A 13,668-nucleotide genomic window follows, 5' to 3' on the forward strand; every position below is an offset into this window, starting at 1 on the left:
TTACCACCACAACGCCAAGTCGAGTTTAGAATCGACTTAGTTTCAGGGGCTACCCCGGTACCAAAATCGCCTTATCGTCTGGCACCAGCAGAGATGCAAGAACTTTCCAGTCAGCTTAACGAACTCCATCAAAAAGGATTCATTAGACCAAGTTTCTCACCTTGGGGAGCACCAGTCTTATTTGTAAAGAAGAAAGACGGATCGTTTCGTATGTGCATTGACTACAGAGAACTGAACAAACTTACTGTCAAAAATCGTTATCCTCTGCTCCGCATTGACAACCTATTTAATCAACTTCAAGGAGCAAACTACTTCTCGAAAATAGATCTACGATCCGGATATCACCAATTACAAGTACTAGAGGAGGATATTCCCAAGACAGCCTTCCGAACTCGTTATGGACACTATGAGTTTGTAGTGATGCCGTTCGGATTAACCAACGCACCAGTGGTATTCATGGACCTAATGAATAGGGTGTGTCGTCCTTACTTGGATCAGTTCGTCATCGTCTTCATCGATGATATACTTATCTACTACCGAAGTAAGGAAGAGCATAGTCAGCACCTACGAAAAGTCTTAGAAACATTACGATCGGAGAAGCTCTATGCGAAGTTCTCTAAATGCGAATTTTGGATTCGAAGAGTCGAATTTTTGGGCCACGTTGTTAGCGAGAAGGGGATACACGTGGTCCCCTCCAAAATTAAGGCCATTGCGAACTGGTCGGCACCAAAGACACCTATAGAGATTCGTCAATTTCTAGGTCTCGTTGGCTATTCTCGCAGGTTCATAAAGAACTTCTCTAGCATTGTGAAACCTCTTACTACATTGACCCAGAAAGGCGTGGCCTTTGACTGGGAAGCAAAACAAGAGAAGGCGTTCCAAACACTGAAACAGGCTTTGTGCACCGCACCGATATTATCCCTCCCCGAAGGGATAGAAGATTTTGTAGTGTATTGTGATGCATCAAACCAAGGACTTGGTTGTGTTCTTATGCAAAGAGGGAAGGTTATTACTTATGCCTCCCGTCAGCTTAAGACACACTAAGTAAAATATACAACACACGATCTTGAGTTAGGAGCAGTGGTATTTGCTCTGAAGATCTGGAGACACTACCTGTATGGAACAAAGAGCACTATCTTCACCGACCACAAGAGCCTTCAACACATTTTTTATCAGAATGAGCTCAACATGCGACAGCGACGATTGGTCGAGCTACTCAATGACTACGAATGTGAAATTCGTTATCATCCTGGCAAGGCCAATGTGGTAGCTGACGCCCTCAGTCGAAAAGAATACACTGGTCGGAGAGTCAAATCTCTGACTATGACTATCCATTCCCACTTATCCACACAAATTAAGGAGGCTCAACTGGAAGCTTTGCAACCTGAAAATGTGGCGGGTGAATCCCTGAGAGGAATGAAAAAGAATCTAGAAATCAAGGGTGGCAGAGCATATTATCTCATGGACCGTATCTGGACACCGAAATATGGTGGTTTCAGAGACGTAGTCATGGCTGAAGCACACAACACGAGATATTCCGTTCACCCAGGTTCAGATAAAATGTATATGGATCTTAAGAAACTGTACTGGTGGCCTAACATGAAAGCCGAAATTGCTACCTTCGTAAGTTAATGCCTTACGTGCACTAAGGTTAAGGTCGAGTATCAGAAACCGTCAGGATTACTACAACAACCGGAGATACCGGAATGGAAATGGGAACGTATTACTATGGACTTCATAACCAAGTTTCCCAAGACGACGGGTGGACTCGATACCATATGGGTCATCGTCGACAGGTTGACCAAATCCGTGCATTTCCTACCAATCAAGGAGACTGACAAGATGGAAAGGCTTACAAGAACTTACATAAGGGAAATAGTGTGACTGCATGGTGTTCTGATATCCATTATCTCCGATAGAGATAGTAGATTCACTTCAAGGTTCTGGCAGTCACTACAAAGTTCCCTGGGGACTAGGCTAGACATGAGTACAGCCTACCATCCACAAACAGACGGGCAAAGTGAGAGAACGATACAAACCTTAGAAGATATGCTGAGAGCCTGTGTGGTTGACTTTGGAAAGGCATGGGATATCCATTTACCCCTTGTCGAATTTTTGTACAACAATAGTTATCATACGAGCATAAAGGCTGCTCCATTTGAAGCCCTCTATGGCCGTAAGTGCAGGTCCCCTCTGTGCTGGACTGAAGTTGGCGACACCCAGTTAGCTAAAGGACGAGTTCCTGAAAGCACTCTCAACGGTCCGGAAATCATACGGGAAATGACAGAGAAGATCGTTAAGATTCGTGAACGGTTGAAAGCCTCTAGAGACCGACAGAAAAGCTACGCTGACCAAAGGAGGAAACCTTTGGAATTCCAGGTATGAGATCGCGTTTTATTGAAGGTCTCACTGTGGAAGGGCTTAATACGCTTTGGAAAGCGTGGAATGCTAAATCCAAGATGCGTAGGGCCTTTCAAGATTCTCTCCAGAATCGGCCATGTAGCTTACAAGCTTAATCTACCACGTGAACTTACTAACATACATCCAACCTTCCATGTCTCGAACTTAAAAAAGTGTCTGTCCGATGAGACTCTTGTTATTCCACTCGTCGAGATCGAGATAAACGAGAGCCTCAACTTTGTGGAAGAACTGATAGAAATCATGGACCGAGAGGTCAAACAAATGAAACAAAGACGCATACCCATCGTGAAGGTTCGCTGGAACGCCAAGCGAGGACCTGAATTCACATGGGAACGCAAAGATCAGATGAAACAAAAGTACCCTCATCTTTTTCTCTGATTCACAAGTACCTTTCTTACTTTAAATTTCGAGACGAAATTCCCTCTAACGGGGGGATGATGTGAGAACCCGATATTTCAACTCTATGTAATGACCTAAAAAGTCAAGTATTGTAACCACTTTTGATATAATGAAATTAACTTCGAAAATAAAATGTCCAAAAAGTCTCTAATTAATTACCTACTCTGTTTGATGTCATTAAACCGTAATCGTACGTAAAAAGAGCGCCCAAATCTGACTTCGTAGAATGAAGTTATGATTTTTCCATGTTCGGCTTAGCAACAGACAGCTAAAAACTCGAATCGGAGATCGATCGACTTTTGCCCGGAATAACCTAAATGAGAATCGAAGGTCTCGACAATGGTATTACAACGGTAAAAAGTCTGGCAAAAACAGACGTCAGATAAAGAAGTTATGAATTTCTAACGAAATTTTCTTACCGTGACCTTTTAAAAATAAATAATAAAAATAATTTCAAAATTTGCCGACAGAATCTAAACGAAAGTTGTAGAGCGTAGTCTCACCTACGCGTGGATATAAAGAACGTCAAAAACGGAGTTCGTATGAAGAAGATATGAATTTTTAAAGTTTATTAAATAATTAAAATATAAATTTTAATATTTAGTCTTGGTATTATCCGAAGGAGGAGTCACCAGGTCGATCCGAGTTACACCCAGCGTACGCTCGTACGCCCAACGTCCATGTCACCCCTACGCGAGGCTATGCCCCGTCCCATCTGAAGGTCTGAGGCAGTCGAGGAAGCGGTCACGCATGAGGCACGCGTACGCCCACTCGCATACGCCCAGCGTACCGAGGCGGTTCACAGCCCCTATAAAAGGGATGCGAGGGTTCCGAAGAAAAGGGCCAATTCCTCTCATATTTCTTGCGTTTTGCCTCGTTTTCCGTGCAGATACGATCCCGAAGCCCCGGTTTCCTTGCTCAAGTCCTGAAGGTCGTTTGTGCTCCCGAGATTCCTAAGAATCCCGAGAAAATCTGCTTTCTCGAGTCGAAATTCTGCTCGGTTTTCATCTCGCCTTTTCCGATCTTTCAAGTGAGTTCATACCCTTATAATTCACACTTTTAAATGTTTTATAAATGATTTTATATGCTTTTAAGGGGGAAAATACAAGTAAACCACACGATTATTATCGTGTGTTATATAAAGTTTCATTATACACCTTTTTATCAATGAAATCATATGTGATTTATAACTATTATAGGGAAACTTTCGTATGCAAAATATATCACGATAACATCATATCTTTGGAAATGAAAAATGTTGTTATAGATGTATAGATCAAACACTCTGCTTATACTGTATGTATATGTGTCCATCTTGGGATTATAAAGATTATACTTTTCATAACAAGTGAGCATTTTCACTAGGGATTACTATACAAACGAGACACACTTTCAGAAAACTATAATAGGTATAGTTTTACGAGAACATTACGAACTTTTACATACTAGAAACACTATTTCAAGAAGTTTACTTTCACATGCAAGAACAAATGAACATTTTCACACGTAAATCTGTTTTATACTAAGTTTTGTGAGACATTAACTTCACGTGCGTTCGAGTACACATGTCAAGTCTTGTATTATATACCAGAATCCCTTGGACGGGGAGCATCGTGTTTGTGTATAGATCTATACGAGCTTGACAACCCACGCCCTGACTATTAGTTACAGTACACCATTTGGGGTGACAAACGTCAGAACATTCCAACACCTGAAGAACGTTGTGTATAGGCATTTCTAGTCAATAGTATGGTTATAAAACTCACATGGAGTATTAAAAATACATTGATTTACAGGGTTTTTCAGATGTATTGGAAATTTTATACGTACATACATTTTCTAGAAACAAACATTGGTCTTGATAGAAGGCTACATTTATGCTAGTAGAAAATATGGGATTTTCAAGGAACAAACAAACAAAAACAAAACATTTCATTTCATACAAACATTATCATTTAATACTTATGAAACTCGCCAGCTTAAATGTTGATCTACTCTTTCAAAACTACTTGTATGTCCCAGAGATTCAGTAATTACAGGTAACAAACAGCTTTTGAAGAAGGGACGCTGCGATGCCATTTAAATTCATATTTTGGCATCATATTGTAATTGGTTTTTGAACATGTACCTTTTAACAATGTAAACTTTTAATTATATATATGATGGTTGTATTGCTTTCTTTACTATGTATTCATTTGTTACGTTACCACATGAAGTCATCCACCCCCGAACATTTCCGCCGTTTCGGTTTGGGGGTGTGACAGTGTGTGCGACCGCACACTCCTTATGGAATGTGCCAAAACGTGATTTTAAGCTATAAGGGACATTTAGGAAGGCTTCATTCTTCATGCCTTAGCCTTAAATGAAGTTTTTTTCCATTTTGGAACCTAAAAAGGGTGTGTGCGGCCACCAGGAAGTATGTGGGGCTGTAGATACTTGAAGATCATACGGAATGATGTTTTTCATGTATAATTTCAAGTGTTCTTCGCATATAACTAGTTGTGACAAGTATATACCCGTTATAGAGGCTTGAAAGGGGTGATTATGGTCCAAAACTTAGTGTGTGTTCTTGGTGTTCTTGGTGTTCTTGGTATTCTTGAAGATCTAACACCAAAATGTGTTTTTCATGGATCATAGTAGGAAGAAGGCTAGATAATTTCAGGTATCAAATATTCAAAGGAAGGATTACTTACTGTTATGAAGATCAAGATGAAGATGTGGATGGTACTTGAGAGAATCTCGAGTTCTAGCCTTGAAGGAGTGGAAAAGTGATCAAAATTGGCTAAGTGTTCTATTTATACGAAGGAGTGTGGCTGAAATGGGTGTGTGGCCGCACACTCCATGTGTTGTAGTGTTTGGTCCGGTTTTGATTAATATGCATCAAGTTAACCCATTTCTAAGCTCCTACCTTGATTGTATTACGTTTAGAACACTCCAACAGACCCTAAACAGTGCTACAAGATAGCAAAAAGAGTCTAACTTTGATAAAATTGATCTATTGAACATGAAAATTTCGGGTTGTCACATATTTTGAAAATTTTCTACATCATAATGTTCAACTTCCAAAATATTTTGTTACAAAATAATTTTAGGAAAAAACCTATATTTCAATTATTTTGCTATTATAATTTAATACAGATAAATACGACTAATTTTATTGATTGTGTATTGAGGTTGAAAGTTATCCCCAACTAATTCTAAACATATGACAATTATTATTTCTAACATTGGAGGGCCTTAAGTTTGTATGTATTTCATACTCCAAATGTATTTTTTTAACTAAATATGTATAAATATGAATAATTTTATTAGGTAGTTATGAAAGTGTTGTCTTAAATATATAACTTTGCATTATATATTTAATTAATAAGTATGTAGATAAAAAATAACAAACTTTAATATAAATAAATACATACAAAATAATAGATGCACAAAATACCTTCATTTGATTTTTTTTAATTTAAAATTATCTAATTTTTCATTTGAATTAACTTAAAAAATGTGTAACACCCGAAATCTAGAAAGGTAATTAAGGGAATAAAATTTTCTATATAAGAAGTCAACTCGTCGAGTTCAAGGGTGAAAACTTGACGAGTAGGAAGGTTGTCACGCGTGTTTTTGGAAGACCAACTGGAAGAGTTGGACAGGGTTTGGGAAACCCTAGATCTGGGATCTGGCACCCTATTTAAACACTTTATGACTTAGGGTTTGGCCTCATTTCCAGCCTCCATTGTCCAAACCCTAGATCTCGAAACGCTAATGCTATTGTGTGAGCCATTTTTGAGTGGATTTTGTGCTTGAAGTAGGAGTTGGAGGAACTAGAAGTCATCAAGCTTGAGGAGAAGCTTTGGATCTGGGATCCCATTCGCTTTTGGCATCTTTCTGAGGTAAAAAAGTTCTAAACTTGATGTTCCATAGCTTAGATTTCTCTTAGTTTCGTTTATAGACTCCATTGTTGGAACATGGCTAGTTTCCATAGCTTGATGATTAGAAACTTCCATTCTCAGTACGATTTGGCCCTTAGGTTCGTAAAAAGGGTTTTAAACCCTTTGATTCCCATGTATAGGTCGTATCCATGGAAGTACGTTGCTATATCTTAAGATTGGGTCCATTTGAGGCATGCAAAGCCATCAAGTTGTCTACTTTATGAATGTGCACTGTCAAATCCATATAGATCTATATTCTGAAACCTTAGATCTGAGGAAAAGACTGAATAGAATAGAAATGTGAGGGATTCGGCGAGTTTATAGAGGAACTCGACGAGTTTAGTCGATTATAGCGGATTCCGTTCATGGGACTTGTCGAGTTGGAGGAAAACTCGACGAGTTGAATCGCGAGTTCATGAGTTTGTGACTCATGGGAACTTGATGAGTTAAGGAAGGACTCAACGAGTTTACTCATTTTATCATGATTCTGAGAAGCATGAAAACTCGACAAGTTGAGTCAACTCAGGGTGTTGACTTTGACTTTGACCTTGACTAGATTTTGAACAAGGTTGACCCGAGGGGATTGTGAAGGCTTCTAAGGGTGGTTCCATGAGGGTTGGGCTCAATTTAGAAAATTGGGCCATTAGTGGGCTTGGGAAGCCTACCTAGTGTTGGGCCTTTCATGTTATAGTTTTGGTTTTATGCATGGACCAAAGTAGATAAGGGGTAAAATGGTCATTTTACCCTAAGAATGATTATTGGGTCTTGACTAAGTGTTATTTTGGTACTGATAGCTCGGAGAGTTGAAGGATTTGCATTTCGAGGAATTGCCAGCTAGCAGTCTGAGGATTATCCGGAGGACTTTAGTAGTGTGAGGTGAGTTTCCCTTTGTGTGAATGGGTCTAAGGGACCAAGGTCGTCCCATATGCATGCATGTAGGATCTATATTCCGGATAAGAGTCTGATGTCGGGTGGTTCCCGATGTATGTTTATATGTATGCTTTCCGGACTAAGGTCCGATGTCGGGTGGTGCCCCGAGGAATGTATTCTATGTACGTTTTCGGACTACGGTCCGATGTCGGGTGGTACCCGAGGAATGTTATGCATGTTTAGTTATACTTGTTGTCTGTGTGATAGTTGTATGTGTCTGGTAGGGAGGAGAGTGTGGATGGGGGCCCGTATCTCTTTACTAGTTTATTCTGGACGGGGTTCCATATCTGATCATTAGCAGAAAAGGGGTGGGGCCCATGATAGGCGGGGTCTAAGGAATAGAACATACAGTGTGACAACCCGAAAATTTTATTTCAATAAAAGTAAAACTTCTCGTTTTGATCTATCTTATTTTTAAGTAGAGTTAGATTCTAGACTTGGTTTAGGACCTTTTGTTTGAGGCATTGTTTGAAATAGAAGTGTAGAAAATTAAAAACCAAGAAGTCTCGCAGCCGCAAGCCTTGCATGGACCGCAAACCCTTCACGGTCGAAATCAGTCTTCGGTTCTCGGCCATGATATTGCTTCGGACCGCAAAGCTTCAGTTTGCAGTCGTGAACTCATCTTCGGCCGTGAACAGTGCTCGGGCCGTGAACCCTTCGGGCCCTATACTCTTCCCTATATATAGAAGTTTGGCTGACTTTTACCTCATTTCTTTATTCTTGGCCGAAAACACACTCTTTTTATCTCTAGATCTTCAACCATGAACACTCTTTTCCCTCTCAAATATCATCCTACTTCCCTTAATCTTCAAGGGAACTTGCTTAGGATCTTCAAGTGTTCATTATTCATCAAAATTGTTGGTTCGTGAACAGCCAAATTGGGCCGTAAACTCAAGAACATCAAGTGTTCTTGGTCTGTGAATCACTCTTCTAGCCGTGAACTCCAATCAACTTCCATTTTTTCTTCTAACACTCTTATTTGTAAGTTAAACTTATAAATTGGTTCATATCCTTATCATATTTGTGATTATTCACTAAAAGTATACATATATTACATGAAATGCTTATAGGACTCGGGAATATAGCTCGTGGAAATAACATCCTATATTGAATCTTCTATCGAATCCCTCAAATAAGGTGAGTACATACCCCCATACTTTACCAAGATTTTTAAATAGTTTTAGGGGGGGAATACAAGTAGAATACAAGAAATCTTGTGTTTGAAAATGTAATTATACTTATTTCATTATATTGTCGTCAATATGAATGAAAACATGAAACTTGTTAAAACGTGGAAATAAATTATAAAAGGTATAACTTATGGATCATATGAACTATTTTACAAATTCCATGTGAAAACATGGAAATAAACTTATAAACTATGATAAATATAGTTTATGGAACATAGGAATCTTATCACAAAACTACCAGTAATTTATAAAAAGGTTTTCGCATTATTACTTGTCAAGTCGTTAATCTAGTCTGTGAGACGCGTCTTCGGTAGTTACTTAAGTACCAGTGGAAGTCCACCTTTATGAAACAGAGTCTCCTCGAGGGAGAGCGTGATTCTATGTATAGATCTATATGGGACTAACAATCCTTCACATCTACTGTTAGCTACAATTGGACCGACAGGTATGCGGGTGACAAACGTCATAAACGATATCGACGTTCGATTCACGTCATATCAACCAGTATGGTCATATAACTCACAAGGAGAAAATAACGATATATTTATGTAGTAATAGACTTTTCCTAAACTTTCCCAAGGGATATTAACTAAACAATACTTACTATATACAATAAGGTTAGATCAGATTGAAATCCGATAGACAGTGGAATGTGTGACTTCCGCCTTACTTCCTGTTCCTTGTTTGGTTGTGGGCTTAGGGCAGATTCACCCATTTAGTTGTCTATTCGATCTTGGTTTTATACAACTCGTATGTATTAAGTGATCATAGGAGGGTAGTATCGTCGTACCAGGTTTTCAGGGTAAACAAGTCTTCAGCCAGTTTAACTTGTCAACAAAACTAGATACCCTTAAAGTAAGTATAGTAATTATACTTGTGCTTTTCGATATCAAAATGATTAACACTACAAATCGGTTTTATAGAAAATATAGGATTTTCTATGGTAAACATCGTTATTTCAAGGTAATTAGCTTTTGATAGAACTTTTTGAAAACAATAACAAATATTACTGAAAACATTGTTTCACAATAGAGCAAGTGAAACTAGAAACTTATTTATAAAAGGTTTAATATTTATTATTAATCTAGTATACAATAAGGACCTTTAATGGTTAATTCTATAATTTCTTAGTTTATACATCATAATTTTATATAAATAATATCCGATAGGCAGTGGAATGTGTAACTTCCGCCTTACTTTATGTTCCTTGTTTGGTTGTGGGCTTAGAGCAGATTCACACATTCAACTGTTCGTTCAATATTAGGTTAAATATAGTTAGTATAAACTAAGTGATTGTCGAAGGAACTATTGTGCTTATCATTCTACTAAAGAAAATATAGGATTTTATGGATGAACATGCGAACTTTTCCAAAGAACCAAGAGTATACTTTTTATAACAAAAATACTTATGAACTCACCAACTTTAATGTTGACATTTTTTTAAACCACTTGTATTCTCAGGATCATTAGTAGACAGGTATCCTCTCAGGTGTTGTGAAGGCAGAGCTTTACATCTTAACTTTTGTTGTACTTTTAATGTATTTCAAGTAATGTTTTAAACACAATGTAAATATTATATTATCAATACGATAGTTGTTGCTACTTTGATTACTATGATGCATGGGTTGTGATACTTAACAGTAAGTCATTCACCCCCAAACGACTTCGTCGTTCCGATTTGGGGTATGACATATAGTATTGTGTATGATTCTTTATGTGGTAACATGATTATATGATATCGTTATATGTGTATAACTTATGGTTTTATTTTATAATTAAAAACAAAATTTTTGGTCATGGTTTTTACTGATGTTACAAAATGCATACACACACACACACACACACACACACACACACATATATATATATATATATATATATATATATATATATATATATATATATATAGAATATTAATTTTTTTTTTTTGTATATAATATATTAGATAAATTAGTCAATAAATAATAAAATATAAAATATAAAATATAATTAGGAGGAATTAAATGATATTGTTATAAGATCATGGATTATATCTAATGTGCAATATATATAAATGGTTGAAAATATTAAATAAACAATGAATACTAACAAAATATGTTATCCATGTTATTGAGTGTATGAAATAATAATAAAAATTCATAAAAACTAAAAATAAAGATGAAGTAAGTTATGAAAATGATTTTATTATATTTTAAGTAAAATTTATTAAAAATGTTAATGTGAAAATTTATTATAAATTTTTTGAAATAAGTTTTTATTTAGTTTACCATAGCAATAATTAAAAATAATATTTAATCAAATAAATATATGTAATACATGTCTTCCGAGACCAAGTATCATTTTAGAAGAATAAAATGATATGAGGCGAGTAGGAGGAATAAAGTGTGGAGTTACTTTAAATTGAGAAATTTTATTTTGCAAAAGATAATTACGAAATGTTGTAGAGGATGTTGATAGGAATTCGTTGATATAAAGATCGTCGAAAACAAAGTTCGTATGAGAAAGTTATGGTTGTTTGAAGTTTAGATGAAAGTAAGTTGCTATTTTGAGAAAGCTAATGAAGTCAAGTCAATGGTCAACTTTTGACCATTACAACATGACAATTTGACCATCACGAAGTGAGCAATTATCCCTCACGATGTGAGAAACGATGAATCATTGACACACACGGCGAAAGGGTACGACACGTGGCAGAACCAAGTCTGGACGCATCTCATGGCGTGAGATCATCATGCTCATGACGCGAGGCACCCCTGAGTATAAAAATGAGTGTTTTTTATTCATTTGATATAGCTTTAGACGCGTTCGATTGAGGTGCTTCCGGGAATCATATACGGGACATTGTAGCGGAGGAGTTATACCACTATACATGAGAAACAGGGTTGAGTATGAGATCTGTTAAGGTACTACCACATGACAAGCTAATAGGCAATGAAGGATTGAATCCGATAATGGAGTCTGCTAACTAGCCAAATGAGTAACACTACTCTAACATCTATTATTGTGTTATATGTGTTATACATTACATGGTTTGTTTGATTAATTATTGAAGAGAAATTACTTGATACCGGAAAAATCGCTTATTCTGAGAGATAAATATATGATCAAAAGATTGATTCTGATTGGTGATATAGATTATAATTGAGAAATATATTACATTAAAAGATAGATTATTTATGAGTTAGATTTGTGGTATATATATAATATTATGATATGAGTGATATGCGATATATGAATAGTGCAAAGATTTAAATAATTGATTTCATTGAAAAATTATTCATTATTATGAGTTAGATCATTATCGAGAAATACATTATAGATGATGGAGAAATTACAATTAAACAATAGATTATAATTGATCGATTGGTCAAGAGCAAATGATAGATTAGGATAGAGAGATTAATTCTCATTTAAAGAGATAGATCTTAATACAGAGAGATAGTATGATTGGGAGATAGATCATTGATTAGAATTAGATCATGAATTGAGAGACACAATATTAATTGAAAGATAAATTATAATTGATAGATTATTTGTAAGAGAGAGAGAGAGAGAGAGAGAGAGATCGTTAATCGGGAAAGTGATTACGAATGAGAGATATGTTATTGATTGAGAAATAGATTACTGATTTAGAGATAGATTTTGAGGAGTGATAAAATGTTACTAAGAGGTTGGTTATAATAATACCACCAGTTATATAAATTAATTATTACATAAGTGAGAAATAACTTATAATGTGATTTATATGATTTATCTCATTATGTTTTAGTAGTTATTATTCACTAAGCCATGATGCTTATGTTGTTATGATGATTTGTTTTGCAGGTATATTATTGTGACGCCAAGTTCGATCCTTTACTTGAGGCCGATATGATCCTTGTGATAACCATTTGTATTCTGGAGTACTAATGTACACCAAAATTATTGTAAACTTTTAAATGATAAATGAATTTTTCTGGGTGTACATCGAATGAAATCCTAGGTGTTACAATATACTTTAAATTAATTAATCATAATAATCGTTAAAAAAACACTAAATCAAAATAATATTTATAATTATTCATAGATAAACTTTGTGTAGATGTCATTGCAAAATTTAAGTAGAGTATATGTTTATCTTATCATATTGTTAAAAGCGGCTTATTATTTAATAGGGTTAATGTCATTAAAACCCAACAAAGTTTTTCCTTTGATTTTAAAAGGTCCCTAAACTATTTTTTTGTGCAATCTAAGCAATTAAAGTTAAGAAATATATGTTACTCAGATCCTTTTGTAAGACTTGAAGGAGTCATCCGGTAATCCAAGATGATGTGGACTTTTACTTGAAAAGCACTACTAGAAAAATGGGGTTTTCCTACGGAAAATAGCTACGGAAAATTTCCGTAGCTAATTAGCTACGGAATTGCTACTGGTTAACTATAGAATGGGATGCCCTAATTTAGTAACGGAATAGCTACGGAATAGCTACGGACGTCAGTCCGTAGCCATTCGTAGCTAATTAACTACGGAATAGCTACGGGATACCTACAAATAATATTTACCTATGGATTAGCTACGGAGTATGCTTTCCGTTAGAATTTCGTAGCTAATCCGTAGCTAAGTAGCTACGAATTAGCTACGGATTTTTCTTATTTTTGATTTTTCGGGCATCAAACGTCGTTTTTTTCGTTTCCTTTTTTTTCACACCTCTACTATAGATGATTATCTATATTTTCACCAACCTATAGCTATTAATATCGTTCATAAAGTCGTGTGCCCTTTCAAGATCAACTACTCGTTTCACAGTTTAACATTGTAATGTC

Source organism: Lactuca sativa, chromosome 3, assembly GCF_002870075.4.
Source record: "Lactuca sativa cultivar Salinas chromosome 3, Lsat_Salinas_v11, whole genome shotgun sequence".
NCBI classification, from domain to species: domain Eukaryota; kingdom Viridiplantae; phylum Streptophyta; class Magnoliopsida; order Asterales; family Asteraceae; genus Lactuca; species Lactuca sativa.